We start from the raw sequence: 11,566 nt of genomic DNA on the forward strand, positions 1-11,566 counted from the left end.
AGTGCTCAAACACCATGTGGAAATTACTCCCTTCACAAGGCATATCCAGGGAAAATCCTATGTGGTTCTTATGCTGAAGGTAAGTATTATTATTGTTTTTACTTTCTACTTAAAAAGCCAGCTTATTCATTCCTGTTAATCACCCTGAAGTACTCATTTTTTAAAAGTGACCTTTTTCAAGACCTGGGGAAACAACTTGCTTTTGTATCAATATGTTTCAATCCGGTCTAAACTGGACCAGGGCAGTAGATAAAACTGTCAGCATTTTATGCACCTGAAATTGATGCTGTTTAATTTCCATTTACCTCTGATCCCTTATTGGAAGCTTTTCAGTATTTCCTTCAGTTGTGATGTCAAGGAAGTAACTAAAAAAATCATTTTCTTAGTTTTAGATTTATTGACACTAAGGTGGATTTTCTCCTCCTATACCTAATTCTCTAGAGTTCAGTATCTTTGTTTATGATTCAGAGTTGTTGACTTCTGCCTCTGAATCCTACTGCATCCCCAAAAGTACAGTCACTCAGATGCTTATGAGCAGTGAGTAGGGATACCCTTGTGTAATCATTTTTTGTTTTTTAAAATTTATTGTACGTCATTAAGCAGATTATATATCATTTGTTGTGCCCATGATAACTTTATCCAAAGTATGTATATTTATCTCAGGGCTGCCATGACAAAGTACTACAGGCTAAGTGGGTGGGTTATCGAACAAATTTATTTATTTTCTCAGAGAAAATAAATTTTACACCAGTCATACTGGATGAGGACCCCACCCTTATGACCTCATTCGGCCTTTAAAAGCTCTGTCTCCACATACGGTTACCTTGGGTGGAGTGGTTTCAACGTAGGATTTTGGCGGTGGGCGACACAATTCAGTCCATAGTGTGTGACAGTGTTTATGTCCTCCTTTCCAAACACAAAAGTATGATAGCTTCTTCCCTTTAGCCTCAAGATTACAATGCAAGCATCCATGGTTCTGCTGTTATATCCGCTTTATTGTTTTTACTTTCACTGTTTTCTGAAAAACATGTTAAAGCTATAGCAAACCAAGTTAGGAATTGCTCACAATGCATTCATCTAATCAGTATCAGTTCAGTGTATTTTCATTGAACAGATCTTTGTTGAGTTAATGAAATACTTATGTTGACTGCCCATGTTTATGTGGGTTTCTTTTTCTTTTTTTTTTTTTTATGTGGGTTTCCATCAGTTTCACTTAACTTTGTACCATGGATCTGTTTCTACTTTGCTAATGTTTTTATTCTTACCTGCTCCTCTTCCCTTTTCCATCGCCCTTTCCACCCTCAGCCCAGAGGTAACTACTGTTAACCAATGTGGCCATGTTTGGGTAATTTTATGCAGTGTATACACAAAAGTATTGGGTTTTGGGGAGGGAGCAGAAAAAGAAAGGATCATCTATTCTATGCATCATTTCTCCTCCTCACTTCTAGTCTTTCTGGCCTTGAGTTCCTTCTTTTTCTAATAAGCTTTAATAAAAGTGACAGTAATTAAATAATAAATACTATGACACTAATAAAAATATGAGTCATGATTGAGGGGACTATATATACAGCTACACACGTGCATTCACATTGGAATTTCAAATATCCTTATTCATTCTATGTATAGTTTTTCTCAATGGCTATTTCAAACCACTACCATTCTCAACCTCCTAGTCCATGCCAGCTCCAATAAAACAGGATGATTTTTCCTTTGCCTTACCAAGAAAATGGAGCCGTTGGATATGATACCCTTCAACTTTTAACTTCCATACCTATGCATTTACAGTTAATTATTAGTTAACCAAGATCTAATAAGAGGTGGATATTATTGATAACCCAGTGTTAGGAGGAAAATATAAAATCAAATATGATGTAAAATGAACTTACACCTTTACTTAAAAGTACATCCATTATTTGGGGGACATATTTCCTCTTCTGTAGAATTCAAAAACCGTATTCTTTGCCTTATTCCAGCGCAAGCCAGTAAAGCATCAGTTTGTCCTTTAGCAAATGGTTCTCACATTTTCAGTAATCTAGAGCTAGACTAATATTCTTAACCTTGGTTGTGCATCAAAAGCACATGAGGAGTGTTCTTTTAAAAAAAGTGTCTAGGTCCTATCTAACATGGATTCTTAAAAGACTTTTAAAGTGAGAACTAATATGAGAACATTTGGTAGGTGTTTCTCCAACTTTATTTTTTCTAAGAATCAACTCTGCCATTACCTTGAGAGACTAATAATGGAGTCTGACAAAAGCAGGACGGAAAAATTTGCTTTTTGCATTCTTGTATGTTCCATGAAAAGGCAAGTGATTTACATTTGCTGCTGCCCCCCTCAGCCATGGAACATGCCCATTTTAGTATGTGCTCCAGCCAAAGCTATGCTCAAATGCTGCCTGGGTCTGGATTCTGGGTCAGCTGTTTACTTGACCAGCTATGATTCTTCAACTCTTCTGTCTTTCCGTGTTTCTTCATCTAGAAAATGGGATTATAGTATAACCTACTTTATAGGACCTTAAAAGTTTAAATGGGTTTCTATATATAAAATTCTTAGAAAATATCTGCCACATAGTGTTCAATAATTGTCAGCCTTTCTTTTTTTACAAAAACTTGTCGCTATTGATTACTCCTGATTTTCAGAATCTGCCTTCCTGAGACAGGCTTCTTTGGACTACTCTCATTCCTTACCTGCATTCTGTATCATTTCTTTTTTATCCTACTCCTTAAAACATGAGTGTTGTCAGGGTTCTGTACTTGGCCCTCTAACTCTTCACCTTTCCTGGATAGTTGTGTCTACTAGTTTATCTTCTTGTACTGCCTACATGCTGATGATTCACAAGCCTGTGTCTCTAATTTCTAACCAAACCAACCTCGTGCATTTTAGATCCATATATGTTTCCAGTTGTCTGGTCAACATACAGACTTGGATATTTCACAGGTATTTCAAACTTTGCACATACACTGCATTCATCACCTCTTCCCAGACCTAATTATCTTATATTCCCTTGGTGAATGATATAATAATCCAGACATGGGGAATTATTCTTTTTGTTGTTAAAGTTTTTTTTTTAATTTTTATTTATTTATGATAGTCACACACACAGAGAGAGAGAGAGGCAGAGACATAGGCAGAGGGAGAAGCAGGCTCCATGCACCGGGAGCCCGACGTGGGATTCGATCCCGGGTCTCCAGGATCGCGCCCTGGGCCAAAGGCAGGCGCTAAACCGCTGCGCCACCCAGGGATCCCTTTGGGGAATTATTCTTAATTCTACTTTTATTTCCCCTTGATGACCAAGTGTCAACAGGTCAAAATTGTTAATACCTTGCTCATGCATTTCTTCACTACTATGTTGATGAGATCTCTCATCTCTTAATTTGGACAATTAGATTTGGTCATTAATGGCCCTCTGTCAGCTCTTTGTTTTAGTTGAAATACAGTTGATATACACTGGCCTCTTTGTCATTGATCTTTCCCCTTATAGCCCATCTTCTATACTGTTGGCAGAACAATCTATCAAAGAGGTTTTATATGTTTGTCTTTGATTGCTGGGCTCCTTAGAGAGAGATAGTATCCTGTTTTGTTTGTTTGTTTGTTTGTTTTTAGTATCCTGTTTTTGTAACCTTAGCATCTGTTAAATTAACTGGCAACTTAATTGAAGAGTAGTCTTACAGGTTCTCTGGTTTTCTAGCCAGCCATCTTTTTTTTTTTTTTTAAGATTTTATTTATTTATTCATGAAAGACACACACAGAGAGAGAGAGAGAGAGAGAGGCAGAGACACAGGCAGAGGAAGAAGCAGGCTCCAGGCAGGGAGCCTGACGTGGGACTCGATCCCAAGACTCCAGGATCATGCCCTGGGCTGAAGGCAGACCCTAAACCGCTGAGCCACCCAGGGATTCCCTAGCCAGCTATCTTTGACCCTCATCGTTTGATATAACCACCAGCCGTATGTGACTCTTTAAATTTAAACCAAATAAAGTTAAAATTACTTAGTCATACTAGCCACACTTCAAATGCTCAATAGACTCATGAGACTACTGTGTTATATCCAACATATTGGATAACATGTTTTAGAACATTTCCATTACCACAAAGTACAGAGCTGCCGAAGACCCTCACTGATATTGACATCTTCCTTTATTGACAACACGAGAACATCGAACACCTTTAGAGTACTAACCTGAGCAAACCAGTCTTTAGTATTTGTCTTTTAAAATTTTTTTTATTTCATGTATTTATTCATGAGAGAATGGGGCAGGAACATAGGCAGAGGGAGAAGCAGGCTCCATGCAGGGAGCCTGATGTGGGACTCCATCCCAGGACTTCGGGATCACAACCTGAGTCAAAGGCAGATGCCCAACCACAGAGCCACCCAGGTGTCCGGTATTTATTTCTTTTTATCTTGATCTTCCCATTAACCACTTTACTGCATCTGCTTTTTAAACTAGCCCTTCTCACAGCACGTCTCTGTCAGGAGAGCCCACAGGTATTTCAACAAACGAGATGTGGTAGAGGACAACCCAGAGATCTAACTGCAGGATGTAGCCACTATCCCTAGAAGTGAAGAAACAAAAGGGAAAGTTGGGGTAACCAGAACCTTGGAGCTCCCAAATAGGGGTCGCTGTGGACTTGGTGCATAAACCTCCAAGATGGTTCACCACCTATCTGGTCTTGCTATTCTAAGGGATGTAGTGAAGATAGTTCTAGATGTTCTGAAAGTAGTTGAAGACTGGAATCAACTGGCATTATTAAGTCAACACTGGTAAGATTGGCAAGCAAAGACAGAAGTCAAAGACGAAGTAAATCTTGCTTTCCTTTCCCTTTTTTTGTTTTTGTTTTCCTTTTCCTACCTTCCACTTCCCTCTAGTACTTACTGGCAGAACCTAAATGGAATGTAGCAGTCAAGGGGTCAGGAAAATGCAATTTTTGGAGTCCCAACCCCAGCATCACAGAGCAAAGGATAGAAGGGTGGAATTGGAGCTGAGAGACAATAGGTAAAGAACACTTTAGTTTCCTTATGAAAATTCCTTTCTGTCCAAAGATGTTCATCCCTAAAATTCCAAATATTCAGGAATGTATATGTAGACTGTCTCTGGGACCTCAAGGGTAAATGTACTAGTTCTAATTGGAATCATGTTGCTCTTTCTATCAAATGAAACCTTTTAATGATCCATTTGTACTTTTTAAAATCAGTAGCAGAAGGAATTCACTCCCAGACATTCATTCACATATATATTTTTATTTTTCTTCTTCATTTTTTTCTTTTTTCTTTTTTTTTTTGCATGCCTGCCACATACATAATCTACCAGGTGTACATACATAAGATTTTGAAAAACAAGAGTAATAACCCACGCAAGTCCATCTACCTGAAATTAGACACTTTGACATTTTAATGATAATCCTTCTGCACATCTAAAACATATGTCTAAAATTTTGGCTAAATTGTCAAATGGACCTTCACCAAAGCTATCTGATTATACTGCCACCACTAGAGCATGAGAGTCTATTTCTACAGGTTCAACATTGAATATTATCAGTTTTTAATTTTTTTTGTTTTCAGTGACAGAAGTTTATTGTATTATTTTTATTTTTGGTGAAGGTGAACATTTTTAATATGTTAATAGATATTTGTATTTATTGTGTGTAATTAACTGCTTATACTCTGCACTTTTGTGGGGGCCTGCATGTCCAAATTTACAGTAGCTTATATTAGGAATCATTAATTCTTTGTTATGAACATTGCAAAAATTTTCCTTCTGTCATTTATTTTAAGCTTGCTCATAATATTGTTTTATGACTTTTATTTTATGTAATCAAATCTGTTGACCTGCTTTATAATTTCTGCCTGATATTCTGTCTACAAAGAATTTTCCCTGTCCAAAATTATAAAAATCCTCATCCATGTTTTCTTCTGATATTTTTATGATTTATTTTTTATGTCAGTTCCTACTGCAGTTGGAAATTATATTAATTTAAGGAGTGAGGTAAAGATTAATAAATTTCTGCCAAGAATATCTAGTTGTCTAATACCATTTATAAAATAATTCCTCTTTTACTGATATAAAATGTAAATTCCACTAGATAATAAATTTTTATATTTAACATTTATAGAGTTCCATTTATGTTTTTGTCTATTCAGCTGTCATTACTAATTTAATCACTGTTGTTTTAACATTGATTTAAAATATTTTATAACTAATAAACATTTTCCTATCTAATGCATCAGCTGTTGCTCCCTGGCACATACACCTTTAATACTAATTTTTTTTCCAGAATTTTCTATACTCTTATAATCTTTAGATTTATTTAATCTTACTTCAAATAAAAGTTTTATTGGCATTTTGATTGTAATTATTTTGGCCTACATAGATTTGCATATTGAGAAATCATGGTTTCTTCACAATATTAACTCTTCCTACCCCAAAGAATATTGTCTGTCCTTTTATTAGGCTCATAGTTTCTTTAGTTGGAGTTTTAAAATTATTTTCATTTGTCTTTAATTCTAGGTATCTGAATGTGTTTTAATGTTTTTTTATGGTGTTTGTGAATGAACCTCTCTTTCCAACTTTGAGTTTTCTAATTGAATACTATTGGAATGGAATGAATTGTAGCTCTCAGCCTTTTTGGTTTCAGGACGTCTTCACACTCGAAAATTATTGAGGACCGAACAGAGCTATTGTTTGGACAAGTTATATCTATTGCTATTTACCATATTAGAAATTGAAATGGAAAAAAATTTATGATATTCTAAAATGATAAAATAGCAACATAACTCAGTTGTTAACAAAAATAATATATCTTCTAGAACTACCTTTGAACCCAGCAATTGCACTACTAGGTATTTATAAAAGGATAGTGATTTCAAGGGACACCTGCACCCAATGTTTATAGCAGCAATGTCCACAATAGCCAAAATATGGAAAGAGCTCAGATGTCCATCAACAGATGAATGGATAAAGAAGATGTGATATATACACACACACACACACACACATATATATATATATGCTCATATACAATGGAATATTACTTAGCCATGACAAATGAAATCTTACCATTTGCAATAATGTGGTTGGAACTAGAGGGTATTATGCTAAGCAAAACAGGGTCAATCAGAAAGATGATACGATTTCACATATATATGGAATTTAAGAAAACAGATGAACATAAGGGAAGGGAGGGAAAATAAAAATATTAAAAATAATGTATTTTAAGTGAAAAATAGCTAGATTTTTATCTAGTCTGCCTTTTGGAGGCTAGTGTGCTTATATCATAAAACTGAGTCTTGAAGTACTAATGATAATAGCCCCCATCCCTGGTAATAATTACAAAAATTATGGTGTGCTAACACTTCCATACACCACATAGAATTAAAATTCAGAGGAAGGGAGGGAAAAATAAAACAAAACCTAAGCAGTGAGGAAGACAATAAGACTCTTAACCATAGGAAACAAACAGGGTTGCTGGAGGAGAAGGGTGGTGGGATGGGGTAACTGAGTGATGGGCATTTAAGGAGGGCATGTGATGTGATGAGCACTGGTTATTATATACAGCTAATCACTGAGCTCTACCTCTGAAATTAATAATACACTATGTTAATTGAATTTAAAATAAATTTATTGTGTCAGATTTAAAAAGTTCAGACTAGCAAACACTAAAAAGATTGAGTTTAAAAATAGGAATCATTTTCAAAGCAGTCATTCCATTTCTTTGAAAAACAAAAATTGTCTAAGTTTAACAGTTTGGAACTTTAGTATGCCTTTAGTAGTACTGGGAATTCCACAGTAAGACAACTACTCTTTACTTGGGTTGCACTTCCTTTGCCCCATATTTTGAAAATGTCTCCAAGAAAAAAGCTTATCTACTGCCCTCAATTACTGCAACACTGTACTGTCCATCATCCAAACACTGAAATGAGTTGCTTCAAATATTTCTATCCAGTTATGGTTATTTTTCACGGGAAATTTATTCTGTTATCAGCTATTCCATGATGGCTAAATCACAGAAGTCTATAATCTTTTAGAATATAGTATAGAGAAGAATATTGTTAAGATCCTGGCATAACAAGGGATTTCTTAATAGAAAAAATTACACATGAAGGAAATTTTTGATAAATTCAATCACATTAAATTAAAAATTCTATCCATCAGGAGATTCCCTAACGTGAATAAAAAGACAAGACAATGTAGTAGGGGTAGATAGTTGCAATGTAGAAGAGGACAGTGCAGTAATAAAATGTTGTAAAGAGTAGGTTTATGGCTTGGGTAAGATAAATAGAGTTTTGGAAACGTTCCCAGATGTTTTTCATTTAAAAATCAACAAAAATGGCTAAGAAAAACCAATAGACAGTGTTTTTTGACAAAGAAGTGACAAGACATTCTCATAAAATACAAAGTACAAGTAGATGGAACAAAACTATGGGGAACCACAATATTTTGGCAAGGCTTGGCAGATTTTGCAGATGTGAGTAGATAGCAAGTTAAAAGGGAAAATCTGTGTGTCCTAAGACCTCCAGAAAACAAATTACCAATAAATATACATAAAGTGAGAAGATTTCAATCTGGAATCTTCTCCAGGTAGATCTGAGAACAACTGGCGAGACAGAAGGCTCCACTGGCTTCAATACGTGGATGAGTACAAAAGGACATGAGAACAAAGGTGTTGCAAGAAATCAGAGGGGGCTGAGGCAGTCTAACAAAAAGTCAAAAATAAAACTATTTCAGAAGGACAGAAGTTGCTGGGAATAGAATCCAGTTAAGATGGACCTAACCCAAAACTATTAATTATCTGACGCGTAAATTCCTACTCTTCCTGATGCACCATAACAGCATTCCTGTGTCCCTAGGAATTAGTGAAGATACAGTGTCTATTATTAATCTGAAGTGCTCACTTAGATCCCTTCTCCCAATGCACAAGCACCTTGGTAAATGGACAGCAGTCTCTTTAGGGAAAGGTTATGATTTAGAATATTTATACTTCCACCACATTATTGGGAGCTTTCTTCAGCTTCTTAGCCTCCCCTTCATTCAGGTGGCCCTGGGGCTACAAACTCTCGCATTTTTGGAATTGGCCAAGGGCCCATGACTCTTCATTTTGGTCATTCAAGTTGAACTCCCATTTATCAGATTAACAATCTTTTCTTCTTTAATTGGCTACTTAGCTATTTCAGTCCTGGGATACCATAGCAATTAGATGTTGCCAAAGATCACATCTTCCAGTTACTTTGACTTTGGCTATGGTGCCATTAAAGTAACCATGGCCACCTTATCTCCACTACTTCAGTGATGCTACTACATGCCCCTTACCTCTCTGTGATCATATTATTCCCATTGAATTCTGGGAACCTGTTCGAGAATAGCATTTCCCATTGTCATTTCTGATGCACAGAGAATAGCCACAAGAGTTCTTCAAGAATGTTGGTGATGACTTCACTAATATGTTTCCCAAGGATTTGATAAAGGGAGTATTTTCTGGACTCTTCAGTAGACATAGTAGGTGAATGAGCATGTCTTACATAGTAAATCTATTCCAGAATTGCAATCTCCCTAAACTTTTGGAAACTCCTTATATGGTATACCAAGCAAGTTCTGGCATATCAACATTGTTCAGTGTTGGCCACATGTGAGTCCAAGTTTCAGATAATGAAACAAAACTTTTATAGCTGCTCCTAGCCTTCATAGCCAACAATTGAATACAAAGTCTCTGCTTAGTGCTTCATATAAATAGATTCAAGCCAATCCAACAGTATATTCCTTTACCCTGACCAAATATCCATTTTCACACATAGTTCTTAGGCTTATCTCAATATAAATTGATAAAATTTTGCATTACTTTGATGTGTGTGATGTCTCTTTCCTCTTAGGTCACACTTCACAGTTGAACCCTGGCACCTACTTGAGTCTGAATGTAGACCTACAAGCAATAAGAGGTGGTAAGTGAGGAAATGTTGAAAAAGATCAGCAGTTCCCTACAAGGCAGTGACCTCAGGTGAGGCCATTACAGCTACTCCAAGCAAGGGGTATCTAGCTTCTGACAGGGGAGGGAGGCTGCTCTTAGTTAGCAAAACTTAAAGGTTCAAGGTCCTGAGCTTCTTTGGAAACTGCCCATGTGTCCCTGTTCTAATTTTCAGGGTCCCACTCTTTCCTAGTTGATGACCTAATTTTAACATAAGACATCTTGTTGTTCTGTGAATTCAATTTGCTTTTTAATTCAACCATCCACAGAATTAAACTGCAGATATGGTTTTAAAAACATCCTGGAAGTTCCAGGAGACAAGGGTTTCATGTAGGGTAGTTGCTTTCTTGTCCTTTATGCAGACTTTGAGATGGGAATGTAAGGTTCACCAACCTCATCATTTTCTTTCTTCAGATTCTTAGTGCACTTTAAAGTAACCAATCTTTTTCTACACCTATTTCACTAAAATATGGCAGGAGCTACTTAGTTATAGGCCAACCTTGCCTTCTAGGGTATTTAATCATAGGTGATTTCAAGTAATAATTTCAGTCACAATTTTGCCATTGCAATCAATGGACTAATAGTGCCTCCTTCATACTAGTGCCTTTACAATAAGCAACATTAATTCCCTTTAATCAGATTGGATGGAGGTGGGGCAAGGTGGCGGGAGAGTAGGGTCCCCAAGTCACCTGTTCCCACCAACTTACCTAGATAACTTTCAAATCATCCTTGAAAACCTACGAATTCAGTCTGAGATTTAAAGAGAGAACAGCTGGAATGCTACAGTGAGAAGAGTTCATGCTTCTATCAAGGTGGGAAGACAGAACAAATAAATAAATAAATAAAAAGGCATCCCAGGGGGAGGGGCACCGCAAGGAGCCGGGCAAGGCCAGGGCGAGTGCCTCCAGGACAGGAGAGCCCCGTCCCAGAGAAGCAGGAGCTTCACCAATCTTCCTGGAAAGAAAGGCCTCGCAGGGAGTTGGAGCAGGACCCCAGGAGGGAGGGGATGCCCTCGGGCTCCCAGGGGCACTAACAGACAACCTGCGCCCTGGGGAGAGCGGCCACACCCCACGACCGAGCTCCCTAAAGGGCAGCAGCGTGCACGGCGGGGCTCGGGAGCAGCTCGGAGGTGGCTCTGCAGAGGGGGCTGCACGGCTGGGAGCACGATTCCAGAGGCACGGGCCCCGGAGCCCAGGACACCCAGTGGACACAGCCCAGGATCTTCGTTCCCTCCTGGGACAGGCGGAGGCCAGGAGGACACAGGACAGCGAGGATGCTCCTGCCACCGGGCGCCCCAGCTGTGCAGAACGGCGCCCCGCCCCGGAGCATCCAGGCCCCTGCAGACTGGGAGCTGCTATAGTTACTGCGGGAGCTGACTCCAGGGCTGGAGGGCTGGCCGCCGCCAGTGGTGGTGTTCCTCCTGGTGTCACCTTGTACCTGGGACTGAGCAGGGGCCTCACAGGATAAAAGGCTCCCACTGAGCCGTGCACCTGGCAAGGGGCAGGGCAGCTCCCCCAGGTGCACACACCTGAGAATCAGCACAGCAGGCCCCTCCCCCAGAAGACCAGTTGGAAGGACAGGGGAAAAGCAAGTTATTGACCAAACAGCACTGGGAA

Source organism: Canis aureus, chromosome 30 (genome assembly GCF_053574225.1).
Source record: "Canis aureus isolate CA01 chromosome 30, VMU_Caureus_v.1.0, whole genome shotgun sequence".
Lineage (NCBI taxonomy): Eukaryota > Metazoa > Chordata > Mammalia > Carnivora > Canidae > Canis > Canis aureus.